We start from the raw sequence: 22,643 nt of genomic DNA, 5'->3' as shown, positions 1-22,643 counted from the left end.
ACCAAATAACGTCCAAACAGAGTAAGAAAACGAGAGAATTTCCAATAGTTCAGCCAGCTATGGCGGCAGAGAAAATCTGAATTGGTTGGGTATAGTTCTACCTGTGGTACTGCGAGGGCGCTGGGGTACACCTGGCTTATATGCGCTAAGCTGCGCAAGAGATTTTGAATTTTCTGCCGTGGGCATCGGGGACTTAAGCCATTATATAACCAGAGGGTAAGTTTTATATTTAAAAACAAACTATAATAAAGTCGCTTAAAGAAGGCTAAACTAGCCTACATAGCCAAAACTTTTGATGGAGAATCATCTACAATCTCAACTTATTGCTTGGACATTCACAAATGTTTTCTTATTACACCTGAATACCATACTCATAACAATCAAGACAAACATTAACAAAACCTCGTAAATTTATTTTCAAACCTTTATGTAACTAATCAAGTTTAGTTCGAGGTATTGATTTTATTTAGCCTTTATAAAGTTCAGTCCACAAATGCCATCAAAAGTGGATTTCTATATTTGAAACATTGTTGTACATCTTAAAATGAAAATCTGATTAATATAACTTTACCTTTAAATCCTGTTTGCTCATCTCCCAGCTATTCATTAATCTTCTCTCTAAGTCTCTTCAGCATGACAATACTATATTTTCCTGAAGACTGAAGTAAGTGTGTTGCCTCTGTAATTATTGCAATATGTCAGATCTTTTTACCCCCTTTTCACCAACACTCCTAGCTCCCATTCATCAGGCTTTGCCTCTTCACACCCCTTTCTGCAAAATGTTATTTTTATTAGTAAAATAAATTTTTGAATATACTTACCCGATAATCATGTAGCTGTCAACTCCGTTGCCCGACAGAATTCTACGGAAGGGATACGCCAGCGATCGCTATACAAGAGGGGGGTGTACTCACAAGCGCCACCTGTGGCCAGGTACTGCAGTACTTCTTGTTGACACCACTTCAATTTTTCCTCGGTCCACTGGTTCTATGGGGAGGAAGGGTGGGTCAATTAAATCATGATTATCGGGTAAGTATATTCAAAAATTTATTTTACTAATGAAAATAACATTTTTCAATATTAAACTTACCCGATAATCATGTAGCTGATTCACACCCAGGGAGGTGGGTGAAAACCAGTGTACATGTATATCAAGAAGCTAAGTATCCCGTATTTCATATTATCAGTTATTCAAAATAACAATGAAATTACAAGTACCTGGTAAGGAAGTCGACTTGAGCCATTACTCTGCCTTAAATAAGTTCGTCTTCCTTACTGAGCGCAGCGTTCCTCTTAGGAGGCTGAACAACTCTAAGGTGCTGAAGTATCAAGGGCTGCAACCCATACTAAAGGACCTCATCACAACCTTTAACCTCGGCGCTTCTCAAGAAAGAATTGACCACCCGCCAAATCAACAAGGATGTGGAAGGCTTCTTAGCCGACCGTACAACCCATAAAAAGTATTCAAGAGAAAGGTTAAAAGGTTATGGGATTATGGGAATGTAGTGGCTGAGCCCTCGCCTACTACTGCATTCGTTGCTACGAATGGTCCCAGGGTGTAGCAGTACTCTTAAAGAGACTGGACATCTTTGAGATAGAATGATGCGAACAGACTTGCTTCTCCAATAGGTTGCATCCATAACACTCTGCAGAGAATGGCTCTGTTTGAAGGCCACTGAAGTAGCCACAGCTCTCACTTCATGTGTCCTTACCTTCAGCAAAGCAAGGTCTTCTTCCTTCAGATGAGAATGTGCTTCTCTAATCAGAAGCCTGAATAGTAAGAAACTGAGTTCTTAGAACTTGGAAAAGAAGGTTTCTTGATAGCACACCATAAGGCTTCTGATTGTCCTCGTAAAGGTTAAGACCTTTTTAGATAGTACCTAAGAGCTCTAACTGGGCAAAGTACTCTCTCCAGTTCATTCCCCACCAAGTTGGACAGGCTTGGGATCTCGAACGACTTAGGCCAAGGACGTGAAGGAAGCTCGTTTAGCAAAAACCGAGCTGCAAGGAACATGTAGCCGTTTCAGATGTGAAAACAATGATCCTGCTGAAGGTGTGGATCTCACTTACTCTTTTAGCTGTTGTCAAGCACACGAGGAAAAGAGTTTTTAAACGTGAGGTCCTAAAAAGAGGCTGATTGGAGAGGTTCAAATCTTGATGACATAAGGAACCTTAGGACCACGTCTAGATTCCAGCCTGGAGTGGACAACCGACGTTCCTTTGAGGTCTCAAAAGACCTAGGGAGGTCCTGTAGATCTTTGTTGGTGGAAAGATCCAAGCCTCTGTGGCGGAAAACCGCTGCCAACATACTTCTGTAACCCTTGATCGTAGGAGCTGAAAGGGATCTTACTTTCCTTAGATATAACAGGAAGTCAGCAATCTGGGTTACAGTGGTACTGGTTGAGGAAACTGCATTGGTCTTGTACCAGCTACGGAAGACTTCCCCTTGAGACTGATAGATTCTTAGAGTGGATGTTCTCCTTGCTTTGGCAATCGCTCTGGCTGCCTCCTTCGAGAAGCCCCTAGCTCTTGAGAGTCTTTAGAAAGTCTGAAGGCAGTCAGACGAAGAGCGTGGAGGTTTGGGTGTACCTTCTTTACGTGAGGTAGACGTAGAAGGTTCACTCCTAGAGGAAGAGTCCTGGGAATGTCGACCAGCCATTGCAGTACCTCTAAGAACCATTCTCTCGCGGGCCAGAGCGGAGCCAACCAACGTCAGCCGTGTCCCTTTGCGAGAGGAGAACTTCTGAAGTACCCTGTTGACAATCTTGAACGGCGGGAATGCATACAGGTCGAGATGGAACCAATCCAGCAGAAAAGCATCCACGTGAACTGCTGCTGGGTCTGGAATCGGAGAACAATACAACAGGAGTCTCTAGGTTATCGAGGTAGCGAACAGATCTATGGTTGGCTGACCCCACAGGGCCCAAAGTCTGCTGCAAACATTCTTGTGAAGGGTCCACTCTGTGGGGATGACCTGACCCTTCCGGCTGAGGCGATCTGCCATGACATTCATACCGCCCTGAATGAACCTCGTTACCAGCGTGAGCTTTCGATCTTTAGACCAGATGAGGAGGTCCCTTGCGATCTAGAACAACTTCCACAAAAGAGTCCCTCCCTGCTTGAAGATGTAAGCCAGGGCTGTGGTGTTGTCAGAGTCCACCTCCACCACTTTGTTAAGCTGGAGGGACTTGAAGTTTATCAAGGCCAGAAGAACCGCCAACAACTCCTTGCAATTGATGTGAAGTGTCCTTTGTTCCTGATTCCATGTTCCCGAGCATTCCTGTCCGTCCAAAGTCGCACCCCAGCCCGTGTCTGATGCGTCCGAGAGGAGAAGGCGGTCGGGTTTCTGAACAGCCAAAGATAGACTTCCTTGAGAAGAAAGCTGTTCTTACACCACGCGAGAGAAGACCTCCTCTCTTCGGAAACAGGAACTGAGACCGTCTCTAGCGTCATGTCCTTTATCCAGTGAGCAGCTAGATGATACTGAAGGGGGGGAGGTGGAGTCTCCCTAACACGATGAACAGGGCCAGCGATGAAAGTGTCCCTGTTAGACTCATCCACTACCTGACTGAGCATCGGTTCCTTCTCAGCATGCTCTGGATGCATTCTAGGGCTTGGAAGATCCTTGGGGCCGACGGAAAAGCCCGAAAAGCTCGACTCTGAAGATCCATACCCAGGGAGACAATGGTCTGGGATGGGACGAGCTGAGACTCCTCAAAATTGACCAGGAGGCCCAGTTCCTTGGTCAGATCCATAGTCCATCTGAGAATCTCCAGACAGCGACGACTTGTGGGAGCTCTTAAAAGCCAGTCGTCTGACGGAGCCGGACACAAGATCATGGTACTGCTGCACAGTCTGTGAACTGTCAACCATGGGGAAGCGAGGAAGTACAGTGACAACCCGAAGCTGTCTAGACTGTCTGGGTCGTACAGACAACTCCTTATCGGGTTGCTGAGGTTGCCGCACTGCGTCACAACAAGTCACTTCTGCTGGTTGTTGAACGTCTTCCCAGTGACACACTGACTCCGTAAACAAAAAAAATCCTCTAACAAGGACTAAGCTTGGACTGCATGTCTTGCAACACAGCTCAAGGTCTATGGGAGCAGGTGTGGTAACAGACGGGGTTAGCGACTGAAGTGGAACCATTACCTTCCCTGGGAGCATGTTATGCTTAAATAAAAGTCCATAGGAGGCTACGCAGCTAAAAGCTCCTCTCCAAATGACAGAGTCCTCAAGGGAATATCAGAAGGAGGGAGAAAAGCACTTTCTCATCTACAGGGACCATATCCGAGAAAAGCTAAGTTCTCTCAGTGAGGGTTTCACTGGTGCAAAAGCAGCAGACTAGAAGGCAACGTTATGAAACTGCTTGACAGTCTAGTGAGTTGGCAACAACCAAAGATGTGTGACTGAGAAGCATGCGGTAAGGTATGCAGAGCATGTTGTATGCAGAGCATGCTGTATGCAGAGCATGCTGTATGCAGAGCATGCTGTATGTAGAGCATGCTGTAAGGTAAGCAGAGCGTGTTGCATGGCGTGTAACATTTCTCAGAAATTCCATGACCAGTGCTAGAGTGAGTAATATCGCATTACCGTCCATTGAAAGTGCACGTGCCGAGGGAATTGATTTAGACTGTTTTGTTGATGAATTTGATAGCCGGCATGATAATCGTAGAATTAAGCTACACTAAATGTACTATAATCTACTTCACCTCAGGAAAGGGAAACTCGCCCTGTTGGCAAAACTGCATTACTTCATGCATGCTTGCATGGGGTTTAATATCAACATAATATTACCTTACATTCATAACTCATGATTCATTTTTGTTTAGAAGATATTTTTGCCATATTTTGCGATTTGTTAAAAATATATTGCAAGGAATACATATATATTTTTATATAAGTAATACAAATAACCTCCATTATCATAATGTTTGTGTAGGCATACATGTATATGATTACAAATGCAAGTTATGAAAGTAATGAGGTGTTATTATTGTAATTTGTTATTCCCAAGTTGAATGGGAAGAAGCTCAAGTTGAGGAAAAAGTGGCAGATGCATGCGTTGAGGTGGCTGACTCATAGCATGAGGTTGCTGCCTCAAGAGTTGCGCTTGCTGTAAGGGTTGCGGATGCGCAGTAGCAGGTTCCTGAGGAACGAGTTAAGGTTCCTGAGGTGTGAGCTGCGAGAGTTGAGGTAGCGGCTGCGCTTGAGGTCGCTGCAGCGAGTGCTGAGGTGGCTGCCTCATTGATGGAAGAGGTTGTCGTACCTCAAGAGATTGTTGCCTCGCTGGTGGAACCGCAAGCGGAAGCGGAGGAAGTAAGGCATAAGACTCCTGCTCCCATTGCTGAGGTTGCCTTAAGGAAGGTTAAGGTTGCTGCACAACGCTGGTAACTGGCAACTCAGAACGCGGTAAGGTAGCCTGAGGAACCTCAACTTCGTACGCCTGGCAGACTGGACTGCGGTGAGGCGGAGCTCTCGCAGGAGGAGGCGGAGGTTGCTGCACACCGCTGGTAACTGGCAACTCAGAACGCGGTAAGGTAGCCTGAGGAACCTCAACTTCGTACGCCTGGCAGACTGAACTGCGGAGAGGCGGAGCGTTCGCAGGAGGTGTAACCTTCTCAGCCTGAAACTCACGCATTAAGACCGCAAGCTGCGACAGCATGGACTGCAACAAAGTCGTCTTGGGATCAACAGACGATAAGGTCTGTTGAGGCAAAGCCTTTATAGAAGATGAGGTCTGTTGAGGCATCGCCTTACCTCTCTTAGGAGGTGTGCAGTCACCTGATGACTGAGGAGAGTCAGAGCTAACCCAATGACTGCATCCGGGTTGTTGAACTCTAACTTCGTACGTCTGGCATAGGTCTGGACTTTACGTTTAAGAGGTCTTGAGACCTGAGACCAGCGTTTTCTCCCCGAAATTTCTTCTGCAGACGAGCAAAATAAGGGCTCAATCGTCGGCGGGTGGGAGTGACGGTCTCTGTAAGACACGCCCGAAACCACCGAGGATACTTCTGTGCGCCGATCAAGGCCTGCCGAACCCTTTTGCCCTTCGACATTGCTTCTCCCCTGGGCTTGGGAGCTTGCAAGAGGTCCCGGACTGGGAGGACGACTGGCACGCACAGAAGTACCCTCACGCACAACACTGACACACTTTGCGCTAATCACTTATCACTTGATTTTCTGTTTGCACTTATTTCACTGAACTCGAAACTTTAAGTGGTTTGTACCTGAAACACGCAATTCTATCCTTTCTCAAAAGTTAGTAATTGCGAAAACAGAATTACAATGTAACAGAAAAATCTAATGAAAGATAAATAATTCAGTGGCTGGAAAGAGACTAAACACTAGATCAAATAAACTACGTTTAAAATCTCTCACCGCATAAAGCTTGAGAACAAGAAAAAACTCTAGAAACGTTTACCTTCTTCCCCTAAAGAGACTAGGGAGAAGAGCAAAAACGATAAAAACGTTACTCGCTTGAACGAAACGTTTATCCTCCTCTTTCTCCCTCCGTCTCTATCTCTCTCTCTCTCTCTCTCTCTCTCTCTCTCTCTTGACTTAGAACCTGAGAGAAGAGCCCAATCATATATATCGTTAAAACATATTATTGTTAAAGGAAAAAACTGAAATATTTCCCAAAATGAAAAGTTCCTTTATTAGAATTAAAACCATTAAGTTAAGAAAGAATGAATAAAACGCTAGACACGGTTACTCTTACTGCAACGTGACACCGTGAAAATTCTCTCTCTATCGTAACGATAGAGCGCAAGTTGAACGTTCTGAACGTCAACAACTGCAGAGACAAAACAAAACGTTAGTTCAACTTTGAAAACAGTACGAGACTATCAAAGAAATTCTTTCAAAAACATTAAAATAGCATATGTTAACAGGTAAAACCGAAATGACGGGCTCAATGTTAATTAACTTCGGTACCAAGAAAAGACCGCCTACTATTAGGAAAGGTCGAATATAAACAAATATAAAAATTAATTTTAATAAGTTTATAATAAAAGGAAGTTAATCGAAGAGGCCTATAAAAGGCGGAGAGATATAAAATAAATCTATAACTTTTGTTAAGCAAAATTAAGAAAGAGAGTCTACAGTATACTCTCTTAGACACCAACACTTCCGTCTAAGGGAAGGGTCGGCCATTTAAAGGTGAAAGAGAGTTCATACTCTCTTTGTCACCATAATTAATCAAATTAATTCCAAAAGTTAGCTAAGCTAATAATAAAACTTCCTGAATAGCGAAAGCTGAAATCTTAGAGCAATACTTCACCAAAAACCGTGAACAAGACTCCAAAATTATAAGCGTATCCATGAACGTCTTGCCGGAAGCACGACAGAGGAAAAATTGAAGTGGTGTCATCAAGAAGTACTGCAGTACCTGGCCACAGGTGGCGCTTGTGAGTACACCCCCCTCTTGTATAGCGATCGCTGGCGTATCCCTTCCGTAGAATTCTGTCGGGCAACGGAGTTGACAGCTACATGATTATCGGGTAAGTTTAATATTGAAAAATAATCTTGTAAGTATTCTGGATAATGTAGGTTGCAGGACCCAACATGGTAAATTACGGGACACTGTTCAACCGTCAGGTTAAGTAGAGGTACCTTAGAGTAGGCCATAGCAGTCAAGAAAACTAATAAATATATATTTGTCTACCCTAGCACCATGTTACCAGCAAAATCATACTATAAATGTATAAAATATTAAAAGATCAGTCAAACTTATCAGTAAAGCTTTTATATACAACAGGGTGAACAAATCATACTTGATAACTCTAAAAACCTTACCCATACTACTTACATCCAAGGTGCCTAGTGTATTTATAAGAACTGTTCTGATGACAATGAGGGGTTCAAATTTCTGGTTTTAATATTACAAATATTGACTGGGAAACTACATTTCACAGGGGAAATGCACAAGAACATTACCTAACATTACCCTGTAACTTATTTGTATCTTTGGCTTACCCAAACTAAGTCTCAACCTCTTTACTTCCCAACCAGTTTTAATATCAGCCTTTAAAAATATCATTAAAACATATTTGGTAATTTATAAGGTAATTTATAAAGGTAGCTTAATATCGTGTTTCAGATGAAAAAATTTCCCCATATAAAAAGCCAACTGGACAAGTGAGAAGAAAGTTTATTGCCTGCGATGTCCCATCCAACAACATAACAAAATTACACCACTGTTACTGTATACAGTACTGAACAATCAAGACCTTATCCATAAATAATTCAAAACCAAAGTGACACAATTAATTTACTTTTATTTTTTATTTCAATCAAATAACTAAAATGAAAAATTACATGGTCAGTTAACTTTAGTATTGGCAATATACCCTAAATTACCAGATAATATACGAGCAACACTTATTTTAAATTTACTTACTTTATGATGATTATGCTGTAAAACTGGCTGTTATTCACAAATGAAGGAAATTTGCCAACTATGAGAAAAACTTCCAGGTCCATAATTCTTGTTGACCATTGGGTGCAGCCAGAAAACAATTTCATTCCCTGAAATAATGATAAAATTTATAAATTCAGGACTTTTCAATAAGGTATTTCACTTAAGATTCTACAAATAACCTTTAGGAAAAAATTTGTAGCAAGGAACCAACAGTTCAAAAACATATAAAAAAATAACATATGTACCCAGAAATTGAAATATATCAATAAGTGATCAAGTGTAACAATGCTTTTCATATAATTTTCTACATGGGGAAACCTTTTTCATTTACCTAATTTATATTGGTATTTGCTTACAGGTAATCTTTCAGCTTATAGCAACCTGCTTTTCCAACTAGGGTTGTAGCTTAGCATAATAATGATAATTTTTAAAGTAACCACCACTGATACTTGTAAGGAACACTGCAGAAAACCTTCTCCCTAACCCCCCCCCCCCACCAAACTATTTGGAATCTTCTTTACCCTTTATCAAAACTGATGTCACTCATTCATAAACTCCTCTCCTACTTTGTCCCATCCAGCACAAGAAATAAATCCACCTAATACCTAGGTAAAGTCAGCAGAATTCCTACCATCTACTAAAAAAATCAATGCAATCATTAAGGGTTTAAAGGCTACTCATGAATGGCAGAGGCAAGGGATAGTGACATTGCCCTAGCAAGCAGGACAATGTCCAAGACCCCTCTCCATCCAAGCCCTTAGCTCACAAGGATGGTGAAGTTGCAGCGACCAAAGGAACTAAAGAGTTCGAGCGGGACTCAAACCCCAATCTGGCGATTACCAGTCAGGGACGTTAACAAATAAACCACTACAAACCATATTACTCTGAAAACCCAGCGGACTGACTTACCTCAATTTGTTATTGGAGCTTCTAATTAAATTCTAACATTCAGCATCTCGCCAAAGCTGTTGTTACCTATCACTTGTTCCATTTGAGTAAATTGATACTCTCTTTAATGATCATACAAGTTTTAAATCCTGCTTGTACAGTACTAGAACACCAATATGTAACTATAGAAGCTACTGTACTTAAAACTTAAAGGAATGGCATTAATCATGGGTAGTTGAGTAAATACATTGACTCTTAATTTTTCAAGCCAACAGTGATCAGTACAACTTAGGTTCAAGGAAATTAATAAATACTGTCCGTACTAAACCTAGAAACACCACCTAACCTGACTTATATTACACCTTGTTCATTTACCTCGTACTCCAATGTTACCTACCATTCAATACTTTATAATTAATATAAACACATTACCATATTCTAACCAAATAATGATGGAGGGTTCAGGGATTTACAGTAACAAGCAAAACACTATTGTATAATAACGGGGTACAGTACATGTTGGTATGTATGCTGTACTACCAATCTACTTTTCAAGCTTTGAAATGTACCATAAAATATTGTGGATTAGAGGATATAGATTCAGACATTTGGAAAATAGTTATTGTTCTTAAAATATTTTGTTATTTGTTTCCTTTTCATCACTGGGTTACTTTTCCCTGTTGAAGCCCTTAGCCTTAAAGCATTCTGCTTTTCCAACTAGGGTTGTAGCTTAGAAAATAATAATTTATGAAAACACACACTAGTCTCTTAAATTGACACTGCCTTTTAAAAAGCCAATTGCAAAATCAGAAATTCAATCTGCCAGTGACCATCCAATAAGCTGCCATTACACATGTTTTAATCTTCCTGTATTTGCAAATTTTCTGACCTTCAATCACAACTATCCTCTCCCTTAAATATCCTTCTCTAAAAGCTTTTTCCCATTTCCATAACCTACATAACTTTATCTGTCCCTTCTGTGAGCAAAACCTAATAGAAATTTACAAAGTACCCGGTCAGAATTTATTTTTCATGAGTAATTTAATTACCAAAGAGCACACCATTACAGGATTTTCATACATAAAACCTACAGTATACTCAAGACACCAAATCCTATATAATTTTAAAACATATCATTTGAATATTGCAAAACTAACTTCCATTCCACCAGAGAAGTTTGGTAGTTAGTAGGTTGGCCAGGCCACCAATCACCCATTGAGATACTACCGGTGTAACGGTCTGGTTTTCCCCCCGTCCGAAGTTCCCCCCGGGGGAAATATGGCCCAGGATATATGTCCCCCCGGGGGAACTTTGTCCCAGGATAATATTCCCCCCTCTGGGCCAAGATTCCCCCCTTTGCTTGGTGGAGGTAACCAATATTTTTTTTTCGTTTGCCATGGAAATCAAATTCAGTGGGATTTCATAGAAAAGCTGCACAAATTGCACAAATGTAGGAAATAAATTGAGGTCACAACATATTGCGTGGATAAAAAGAACAATGAATTTTAAGCGTGTTGCTCAGTTTCTTAGTGAATCCGTATCAAACCCCTTGCAATGTTGCTCAGAAAACAAACTTGCTGATTTCGAAGGATGTGAGGGACATTTAAATTCTTTAGTTTAGGCCTATATATCCTCAATTCAAAAAAAAATTGCGCAGACGTAACTTTAAATCTTGAAATGGAATAACAAAATGTATGTTTGTTTAAAGAATTAATGATGAAGGCTGAAGCTTATATTAGGCATTTAAAGCTATGTGATTGAATAATCTAATTGAAAATTCTACTCTAAAAATGAAATTTTTACTGTCATAAAATGAGCCAAGATTATGTTGAGCTTTTTTCTTTTTGGTAAAATAAGAAGTATGGGGTTGTAATAATAATCCTACTGCCATGCAGTTTTCGGCTGCTTATAAGAAAATTCTGATTCATAATGATATACAGAATGTTCTTCGTGGTAATTGCATTCCTCTAGAATTATTCAAGCAATAGGCTATTACACATTTACATAACTCGGTTGACATAAATAAATCTTCTCCTAAGAACAGAATAATAGAGAATAAGAGTTTAGACGAAAGCAGTCATAACGAAGATTACTATTACATTCCTGCACCTTATCACTTTATTCTAGCGATATTGTGGCGTACATAGCAGGATTTCTTTTCTATAAACTGAAGAAATCCTTGCGTTATGAAGCCTATTTAGATTGCTTAACTGCCCATCACAATAATGCAATGCCAAGGCTAATTCAGTTGAAAGATAAAGGAAAATTGATTCATCCCTCAGATGATGTTTTCCAAATCTGGCAAAGATGCGAAATATTATTTAGGAAATCAATATCCTTCAATGGAAATTTGGACATTAGCCTTGGCAGAAGAGAGTTGCCAAAACTTGTGTATGGAGTTCTAATATATTATACAGGCAAAACCATTTTCTCCAAAATTGGATTCCCCCAACCCCACTGTTGTTATAAATCTATGGCTATGGCTGTGGCTATTATCATCACAATAAAACTACCATCACTAGGGCTGTTGACATTCTCTCTTTTTGTCTGTTTTCCTTCTAGTTTTAGCACCACTTCACACTCAATTGTCCGAGTAGTAGCAGTGGAAACACGTGCGTCAGACTATGGAGGAGCTCACTTACCACACATATTACCAATATCTGGATAGTGGAAAGTATCCTGATGGACTAAACAAAGAAGAAAAGCGTGATATTAGAAAAAAATGCAATCCCTTTTGTGTTAGAGATGGATATCTAATGCATAAACGAAAAATAAATAATGAAGTGCAGTTACGTCAAGTGTTGATGAAAACGGACGTGAACCGAGTTATCAAAGCTTGTCATGAAGGCTTTGGTGGTGCACATATGGGAAGGGATAAGACCATTGGAAAAATTACTGCTAAGTATTATTTTAAGGGCATCAAAGAACTTGTTAGTGATTATGTTTTTAAATGTGACAAGTGCCAGAGAGCAAGTAATAAACCAGCAATGCAAGCTCCAGAGTTACATCCAGTTTATGTTCCTGAAAAAGTTTGGTCTCAGGTTGGAATGGACTTGATTGGACCCCTGCCCCAGACAGAGAGAGGACACTGTTATATTGTAGCAATGACAGACTACTTTACAAAATTTCCAGTTGCACAGTTCTTTTTAGATACCGTTTGTGACTTTGGCTGTATAGAAACCTTGATCACCGACCAAGGGAGAGAGTTTGTCAACGAACTGAATGATATCATCTGTGCCAAGTTACAGATAGATCACAGAATTGCTTCAGCCTATCATCCACAAACAAATGGATTGCAGGAGAGATTTAATCAAACACTTGAAAGAGCTCTTATCAAATGTGTTAATGAAAAGCAGAACGATTGGGATTTGCACATAAAAAGAATTCTGTTTGGATATCGTACTTCAGTCCATGCCAGCACTGGTGTTACTCCTTTCACTGCAATGTTTAGGAGAGACCCCGTGCTTCCAGTCTACCTAGATAGTCATATGAAGCGGTAGGAACTAGAGTAACGACAGCAGAGACTATTAAAGAGCTGACAGAGAGTGTTGTCAGATAAAAAGGCAGCTGATGAAAAAATAACTATGAATATTGCTAAAGCTCAAAACAGGCAAAAGAAGAACTATGATCCAAGACATACATCTAATTGCAGTGGAATAGTTGAGGGCTCATTAGTACTATTAAAAAACAATAGAAATAATCACCGAATGGGAGGAAAACTAGAAGCAAAATACCTAGGTCCATATGAAGTTGTTTCTCTAGTAGGCAAAGGACGCGCAAAACTGAAAAACGTTGCAACGTATAAAGAACTAAAAAACTTGTACCACATAGTGAATTTGAAGGTCTACAAACAAAATGACACAAACAGTTTAAGGCAAGAAGATGACATCCATGGAGCAGAACCGTTCAACGCATCTGTGAAAGAGCATCAGCAATATCCTGAACAAAAGGGAATCCTACATATTCCAGCAGAGGAGAAAGTCATTTTACTCATGTTTGCAGATGAGAAAGCTGTCAGAAGGGTGGAAGCAGAAGGAATACAAGTCACCGAAGATGAAATAGAGACAAGACCAGAGAAGCTTCCTGGCATGCTTGTCATGAAAAGACAAGCACTTGAATGTGTTTACAAATATATGGATGAAGATGCAATTACAACGCTTCATGCAACACTTAAGGCAAAGGAGGACGACATTCCTGGGGCATGGCTATGTCAAGAATGTACAAGAATTACGGCAGATGGATGTGAAGTGGTCGAGTGCGAGTCTTGTTATGAATGGTAGCCTACCACACTGCCTGCCTTGGAATACAAAATTACAAGGCCTCATGGAGTTGTCTTAAATGTAATTCAATCCCACAATCAAAGAAAAAAAAGGATAAATTAATTAATACATCCCCAAAATTCCGTTATTTTTAGTTGCTTTTCAACCCTAGAATGCTACCCTTATTTTTCTTTGCCTGTATGCTACCTTGGGGTACAGATGTACCCTAGGGTAAAAAAAAAAAATGATAAATCAGTGATTTGTTTTGAGATGTGCCCTTCTGTACTTGAAAATTTCTCTTTCAGCTGACGAGGAACCATGCAATAAAACCCCAGAATTTACTCCCATCATATCCAGCAAGTAAAATAAACATAATGGCCAACAACGGATTTTTTTTTCGAGCACATGTACAATGTGTGGCATATCTGGTCAAAGCTGTCGACACCATCCTTGGTGAGGTGTAAAAGATAATAATCTCTGGTAACACAACAGAATTTCGTATCATCTCCTTTCTCATCCATAGTGCTTCTTGGCATCAAGTGTACTTTTTATTTCGTGCTGGACAGTACGAAAGAAGAGTAAGGTTTTCACTATATATACGGTACATATATATATATATATATATATATATATATATATATATATATATATATATATATATATATATATATATATATATATATATATATATATATATATATTCCTAATATTTTGTCAAACTTACCGTTGATTATTCAATTCATCAAAATAGTTTCTCTGGGTGGGGGAGAAATGGCCTAGGGGGGGAAAAATATCTTAGGGCTGAAATTCCCCCGGGGGGAATAACAGCCCGGGCTGCTTTTCCCTGGGGGGAAATCTGGCCTAGGCTAATTTTCCCGGGGGGAATTTCAGTCAGGGGGGAAAAATTTCCTGCTACACCGGTAGAGTAATGGGGTCATTTGACTAGCCAGTCAGTACTTTATTGGATCCTTCTCTCTGGTTACGGTTCATTTTCCACTTGCCTACACTGAATAGTCTGGCCTATTTTTTTACATATCCTCTATACACCTGACAACACAGATTATCAAACAATTCTTCACCCAAGGGGTCACTTTGCACTTGCTAAGGGTAGAAGAGACTAACTATGGTAAGCACCTCTTCTAGGACACTCTAAAATCAAACCATTGTTCTCTAGTCTTGGGTAGTGCCATAGCCTCTGTACCTGTGCATGTGATGATATACTATCAATTATTTTTACTTCACATCAAAATAAACTAGTTTTTGCAGTTCCATTAGTTTATCGACTGCACTGACTTTTCTTACATTAAAGAGTACCCTAATGTAATAATTCTTCAAATCAATACTGTAAACAAACAATATAAAGACATTACGTCTACTGAAGATGCGAGTCCGGGCATAGGCCTACATAAAATGTACTTTCTGTATATTTTAGCAATTTTCGACTAGTATATGCAGCCATTTGATTTAAACTAAAATCAGATATTTTTCCTTATTACTATATTATTAATTTTGAAAAAATAACAATTTCTAATTTCCCGATTAAATCACAGATTACCTAGCGGCGGTACAACCAACCATCTCCCAGAGCCCAGCAATTTCAACCAAACAACTGCGCAACGTATCTCAAATGCTCGGACCATGAATTCGTTCAATAATGTAATACAAGAAACTGAAAATAAACTATAATTTAGTAGAACAAATTCAAAGACTAAGTATTATTAAAGCTTTTAGATAAAATGCGCAGGGCTAATCATACTCGGTAGCTAACCCAAAAACCCTTTCCAAATTACCATAGACTTAGGTTTAACTTAATGCACTCACTTACCCAGCTATGCATATACCAAAAAACAAGGGTTTCCTCCCTCCTAGTTAATGGGAGACACTTTCCCCTAGAGCACATAGATAACCTTTATAGTTTGGTTAGGATGGGAGAGGTCGGTAACTAACATAAGTTTTACTTTTAACAATTTACCCAGAGGTTTATTCAGCATATTTCGTTGATTACTTGTACATTCATTTAAAAGCATAAATGAATAGCTTGAGATTACCCAAGGTAATTAGATTAAAAGTTTCAATAATTAATTATTAACGCCTAAATACTTTACCCAAGGGGATAAGGCGGGGGTTCCGCTTGTCAGGACATAGAAGCAACCACGGTTGAGATACTTTACCTAGACCGTGGGAGCAATGACCTATTTAATAAGAAAAAAAAACAGGTTTTCAATTGTGATTGTTGACCCCCTATGACTTAAAATCTAAGAATATGCGACAGTAATCATTATCCAAAACCCCTTCACATACCAGATTTAACTACATATTAGTTTTTATAAATCCATAAAATATCTTCAATATGTTTTACAGCTTATAGCTCGGGAAGTGTCCGTGTTGTATACGTGCGTGTATGGCCAAGTAACTTCTCATTTTGAGGTTTTATTTTTTTTTTCTTACATCTACCTACCCAGAAAACCGTTGATTAGGTACCTTATAAGAAACGCGGTTATGTTACACATTACAGAAAGAAAATGTTGAAATTCTAACTACACGTAAATAGCCGGCCAATAAAACAGCTTTGCTTGGATACACGCAGCTGTCCAGTTATTTTCCTTGGCGAATGGCAAAGGGATTGTAGGGCAAACTCTGGTCCCTTCGTAGTAAAAAAAAAAATTCATTCAGTTATATTAAGGATGCCTTAAGCAAGGCAATACGTATCCAGAAATATAAAATCGCATATTCCATTACCCCAGGAGTCATCCTTACCTACGGGCAGGGGTGGGGGGGGTTACCTTAGGGCATTAGACACCATAGACCGTGGTGTATCAGGTCAAGGCTTTTAAAGCCTTAACCTGGTTTACATTTATATAAAAAAATAGCCAGAAAATATTTGAGAAAAAATTCTAATGAAGAATAATCGATTGGACATGTAATAATAGTTAATATTGTCCCCATGTACATATGCCTATTACAAGTTTAAACTTGTTACATGTAGAACTGAAAACCATTAAATTACAACGTACATAGGCCTTGAAAAACTTGAAATTTCAAACTTCCATAGGCCTAGAAAGGCATTAATTTATATCGTACATATGCCTATTAAATGAACAATATAGGGATTAAAAATAAAATAGCTCAATTAAGAGTACAGAGGAGTTTCGCACCGAAAGTATGAAGCCATTATTTTCTTGAAAAACAACGAAGAATATTCGAACTATTTCCAATATTACGTAAATTACTGAACTCGCGTATCAAACGTCTAGCTTAACCCGTAGTCACATATAACAAGACAACTTGCGCAGATTTAGACATAACCTTACTTCAAATACAAAACACTTCCTAGGAACGTCTGAAAACTTTAAATCATTCATTCCTTGGAACGTCACTTACCGTACAAAATATACTGATTAAACTTGGAATATTCGACAAAAAATACGACTTTTCATCATAAGTGGCAATGCGTATCCAGCAATACGAATATTTCATTAACCAAGTTATCCTTACCTACGGATAGAAGTGCGGGGGGGGGGGGGGGCACTTAGACACCCTAGACCGTGGTGTATCAGGCCAAAAGGCTTAAACCTTAACCTGGCTTAACTTATTTCTATCAAACAGAATAAAAACTGGCTCGGATCGCAATTACGATAAAAATTTCTCAATTAAAGAAAATAAATTGGACCTGTAATAGATTATCTTGACCCCATGTACATAGGCCTATTATAAAATGCTTGTCATGTGCAGACCTGGAAAACTATTAGATTACGTGCATAGGGATTGAAAAATCATTACCATTTCAAACGTTCATAGGCCAAGAAACGCATTAGATTCATATTATTGAACATATGCCTAATAAATTTATTACTATGAACATAACACAAAAGCATTGTAATTTACATCGCTCAACTAAGAGTAAAGTTTCACACAAAGTACGAAGCCTTCATTTTTTTTCCTAATAATAAATATTCGAACTATTTCCCATACTACGTAAATAACCGAATTTAGCGAGTATCAAACGTATAGCTTAGCCTTACGCTCACCGGAGAAGACAACTTGCATCGAAACAATTTCAAAAAACGTTACTTAAATTACAAAACATTATGTAGTACCTACAAAGTTACTTACAGTACAAAAATTACTTATTCAATTTGTAACAATAGCTCAATGCTAACATTAATATCTCAATTATCGAAACTCCCTCGAGAGCCGGTTAAACTGCAAAGTCAACCAAGACGCAATATGGCGAAAAAATTACAAAACTACGAAAAAAGTATAATAAAAAGAATACTAAACTAATTAGCAACCATTATACTTACCATGCTAAATGGATTAAATCTTGATTTTCCGGTCCTCTAAATGTCTTGCTACGAAGTTTCAGCAGCCGTTTTATCGTGGATCTTGTTGCAATGGAGGCCAAGGCGGGAATGAGCGCGTTTAGCCATGGTGCGGTACTTTCAATCTGCTACTTTCCCGGGCGCGGGAAAATGGGCGGTGCACAGTTGCACTTGCAAGCCATCAGCCAATCAGAGGCTGTAACGTCATGAATCATTATGTTCCATCAGCCAATCACCAGTCTCCTTATACTTCCCTTAAGTCTCTTGCAAACCATCAGCCAATGAAAGTTTGAATTGGGATACAATGTGTCTTATCAGCCAATCACGTGTCTCCTTTTAAGCCTTGCTAGATAATTCAGTTGAGTGCATGAAGTTCCTTGTTGATCATGAGAGCTTAGCCGTTGGTGACAAATTTGAAAAATTAAGAAATATTCTAGATTTCATTATTATTATTATTATTATTATTATTATTATTATTATTATTATTATTATTATTATTATTATTCCTTGATTTAAATCAATTTATGATTTTCCTTACAAGCATCGGTTGATGGCTTGTATCGAGTACTGACAGAGCCAATTTAAAAATTGCGTCGATACCAACGGAAATGTTAGAAATAAATAGACACTATGTTTTTGCTCATACACTCGACCGTGTGTCTTTTGGTTTAAGGTGCAGTAGGAAAAAATAGTTGATAAATTTACTTATTGTAAAGCACACACAGAGAGAGAGAGAGAGAGAGAGAGAGAGAGAGAGAGAGAGAGAGAGAGAGAGAGAGAGAGAGAGAGAGAGAGAATATCTATAGCTACCTCTCTCAAATAGGTTAGTCTCTATAAGACATAAAAATGAATAATTGTAAAAGGTCACAATCTCACAGCATTTCGACACATTAAACCTTACCAATAATAGTTGAGCTTATGAAAATACGAATCACAAATCCTATTTCTCTACATTTATCATCAGCCGTTGATACTCCAATGCGAGACAAAGGCCTCAGACATGAACTTCCACTTACGTCTGTTTATGGCCATTCTGGACCCGCAAACTTTTTTAGTTTCTCAATTCATCGTCTTCTCCTCCTCCCGATTACTTCTTTTATAATCCCTTAGGATCCATTCTGTTATTCTTTTTGTAGGTCCTGCCCACGCATATTTCTTTTTCTTACAAGTTGCTAGAATATCCTCTATTATTATTATTATTATTATTATTATTATTATTAAATGCTAAGCTACAACCCTAGTTGGAAAAGTAGGACGCTATAAGCCCAAGGGCCCCAACAGGGAAAATAGCCCAGTGAGGAAAGGAAATAAAGAAAAATGAAATATTTTAAGCACAGTAACAACATTAATATAAATATTTCCTATAAAAACTATAAAAAAACTTTAACAAAACAAGATGAAGAGAAACTAGATAGAAGTGTGCCCGAGTGTACCCTCAAAACAGAGAACTCTAACCCAAGACAGTGCAAGACAATGGTACAGAGGCTATAGCACTACCCAAGACTAGAGAACATTGGTTTGATTTTGGAGTGTCCTTCTCCTAGAAGAGCTGCTTACCATAGCTAAAGAGTCTCTTCTACCCTTACCAAGAGGAAAGTAGTTACTGAACAATTACAGTACATTAGTTAACCCCTTGGGTGAAGAAGAATTGTTTGGCAATCTCAGTGTTGTTAGGTGTATGAGGACAGAGGAGAATCTGTAAAGAATAGGCCAGACTATTCGGTGTCAGTGCAGGCAAAGAGAAAGAACCGTAACTAGAGAGAAGGGTCTTATGTACTACTGTCTGGCCAGTCAAAGGACCCCATAACTCTCTAGCGGTAGTATCTCAACGGCCGGTTGGTGCCCAGGCCAGCCTCTACTTTTAGTTTGCTCTCGTAACCATATTACTCTTTTTCTGTCTCTTAGTTTATACATTTATACACACACACGCGCGCGCACGCACACATTATATATATATATATATATATATATATATATATATATATATATATATATATATATATATATATATATATATATATATATATATATATATATATATTACGCGTTGATTGTGAAATCCACATTATTAGAATTCTCAAAAAACATGAAGGTCTTCAGTTTCTTTTTGAAACCCTTAATATCTTTAGTTTTTCGGATGAATAGTTGAAGCTTATTAACATTATTATAGTATTGAGCCTCATATTTGAAAGCTCTAGATTATTGGTACCAACATATGTCTATTGTAGGATCTGGTCTAGAACCTACAGTAGACACACATTTTGGCTCATTTAATTTGAAATCATCTGTGATTATTCTGAAGACATCCAGACCTGTTAATTTGATGAGTTACTGCACATATCTTAAACTCTACACCAGCTTTAGAAGCTCTCCTAACTCTATCGAGCTCTAGTTTACGCACATAGCGCTTCATAATCAACCAATCCTCTTCATCCAAAACTTTACATTCCCCGCACCTATTAAAAAGGGCACAAACAAAACCCCTACAATTCAAACACACGGTTTGAGGGTCTACCGCCATTTTCGGTAGTCTCACCTTACATTCCTCATTCGCACAGACACGGTAATGACTTTTTCCACTCATAATGAAAACAGCAAATAAGCAAAGAAATAACAAAAACACGATTGCCAAAACCCCAAATCAGAATATTTCACCAAATAGCAGACTGGTACACCGATACAGGGAAAGCGAAGAAAAACTCTTAATGACGCATCAACGTGTTGTCGATCCGGCCGGCTTAAGCAGCCAGTGTAATTTCATTAATGTGTGGTAATCCTTTTATATTCTTTTATAGGCAGTACGTTGCCCACGGCATCAGTCACCCGTTCAGATACTACTGCTAGAAAGTTATGGGGTCCTTTGACTGGCCAGGAAGTACTACATTATATCTTCCTCTCTGGTTACGGTCTATTTTATCTTTGCCTACACATACACCGAATAGTCTGACCTATTCTTTACATATTCTCCTCTATCCTCATACACCTTACAACACTGAAATTACAGAAAAATTCTTCTTCACCCATGGGGTTACTGCACTATCATTCTTTGGTGGCCACTTTCCTCTTGGTAAGGGTAGAAAAGATTCTTTAGCTATGGTAAGCAGCTCTTCTAGGCGAAGGACACTCAAAAATCAAACCATTGTTCTCTAGCCTTGCGTAGTGCCATAGCCTCTGTACCGTGGTCTTCCACTGACTTGGGTTAAAGTTCTTTTGCTTGAGGGTACGCTGTTCTATTTTATTTCTATTCATCTTGTTATGTTAAAGTTTTCATAGTTTATATAGGAAATATTTATTTCAATTTTGTCACGTTCTTAAAATATTTAATTTTTCATTGTTTCCTTTCCTCACTGGGCTATTTTCCTCGTTGGAGCCCCTGGACTTTAAGCATCCTGCTTTTCCAGTTAGGGTTGTAAATTAGCAAATAATAATATTAATAATAATAATAATAACCTTTATCACATATGTTACCACTTTTCATATAAAATTCCCTAGGCCTACCTCTACCGTCTCCTTCAAGGTAGGAAAATAGATTACAGCTACGATAGACTGTAGAATATCTCTACTATACACAAATGATCAGCGACCAGGGTCTCTCCACCCAAGTTATGACCAAGGAGGACCAAGGCAATGGCCAGACCTGTAAGCTCCCTCATTCATCGCTAATATGGTTGGTGAGGTTGCAGACACTGATATAGTCTCACCAATCTAAAACAGATAGAAGTTATAACGCCTACGTCGTCGGAAATTTCCCGCCGTATAGACGAAAACCGTCAGAAAAACGAACGATGGCCGAACGGTATGGTGTGAACAACTCCATTAGTTTCTATATAACTAGAATAGGCAATCGGTATAGCTTATACCTTCGCCTATACGATGTATATCAAAAGGACGAAATTGAATTATGCATATTATGGCACTAATTACAAGCAAATCAGTTATAAAACAAATAGAACAATTTTGATGTTAGGGATCTAGGCCCACTATAAATCGGGAGGGAGGTTGTGAGGCTGAAGTTGAGACTAGGATAAAAGCAGCATGGGGAAAGCGGAGGGAAGGTAGCAGGAGTGGCATATGATAGGAAAATGGTAATCAACGTAAAAGTCAGGATCTATAGCACAGTGATAAGACCAGTGTTAATGTATGGATCAGAAACTTTGATTTTAAGACGAAAGGAGGAAGCAAAGTTTGAGAGAACAGAGATGAGAACGCTGATGGGGATTATTGAAATATCACTGTTTGCAAGATTGGTACAGTGATGAAATAAGAATGGCAGACGTAGGAAGATATCAGAGATGACAAGAGTATCGGTACTGAGATGGTGTGAGCACGTGTTGAGGATGTATGGTAGGGAGGGAGTGAGGAAGGTTTGGGAGGAACCTGTTGAGGTGGAGAGGGGGGGGGGGGAGATCAAGAGAGAGGCAGAGAATTAGATAACAAGATAAGGTGAAGAATGATATGGAAAGAAGATGTTTGATGGAAGAGGATGCCTATGATATAAGGCATTGGAGAGGCGCATCGGGCAACCGACACCTCAATGTATGGATTAATAATCCTGGTTTCCGTTTATGGTGCGTCACTGAAGCACAATATTTATGTTGCGTCGTCAGGTATAAGTGTGTATGTCTGTGTGAACACCACATATTATAAGGTACATGAAGTGAGATATTATTTACAGCATGGTCATCCACAATAGTTTTCATTGCGCTCTCTCTCTCTCTCTCTCTCTCTCTCTCTCTCTCTCTCTCTACGTTCAAT

General features: G+C 39.1%; 2 long non-coding RNA genes across 4 annotated transcripts in view; both read right to left on the bottom strand.

Moving 5' to 3' along the window:
* Positions 1-18,112, bottom strand: part of LOC137647271 (uncharacterized) — a 47,092-nt gene extending 28,980 nt beyond the window's left edge. The window contains exons 1-3 of one of the 2 annotated variants that reach the window (XR_011045554.1): positions 17,871-18,112; positions 8,399-8,526; positions 572-772 (exon numbers count right to left, since the gene is read on the bottom strand). This is a non-coding gene — a long non-coding RNA (uncharacterized lncRNA). The remainder of the gene's footprint in view (positions 1-571; positions 773-8,398; positions 8,527-17,870) is intronic. The other variant, XR_011045561.1, reaches the window with a different exon arrangement.
* LOC137647257 (uncharacterized) overlaps positions 1-22,643 on the bottom strand; it is a 263,006-nt gene that overhangs the window by 36,475 nt on the left and 203,888 nt on the right. The window lies entirely within an intron of this gene.

The sequence above is a fragment of the Palaemon carinicauda genome, chromosome 1 (genome assembly GCF_036898095.1).
Source record: "Palaemon carinicauda isolate YSFRI2023 chromosome 1, ASM3689809v2, whole genome shotgun sequence".
In the NCBI taxonomy this organism is placed as follows: Eukaryota; Metazoa; Arthropoda; class Malacostraca; order Decapoda; family Palaemonidae; genus Palaemon; species Palaemon carinicauda.
The sequence above is the reverse complement of the archived record's forward strand: the minus strand, read 5'-3'. Positions and strand labels throughout refer to the sequence as shown.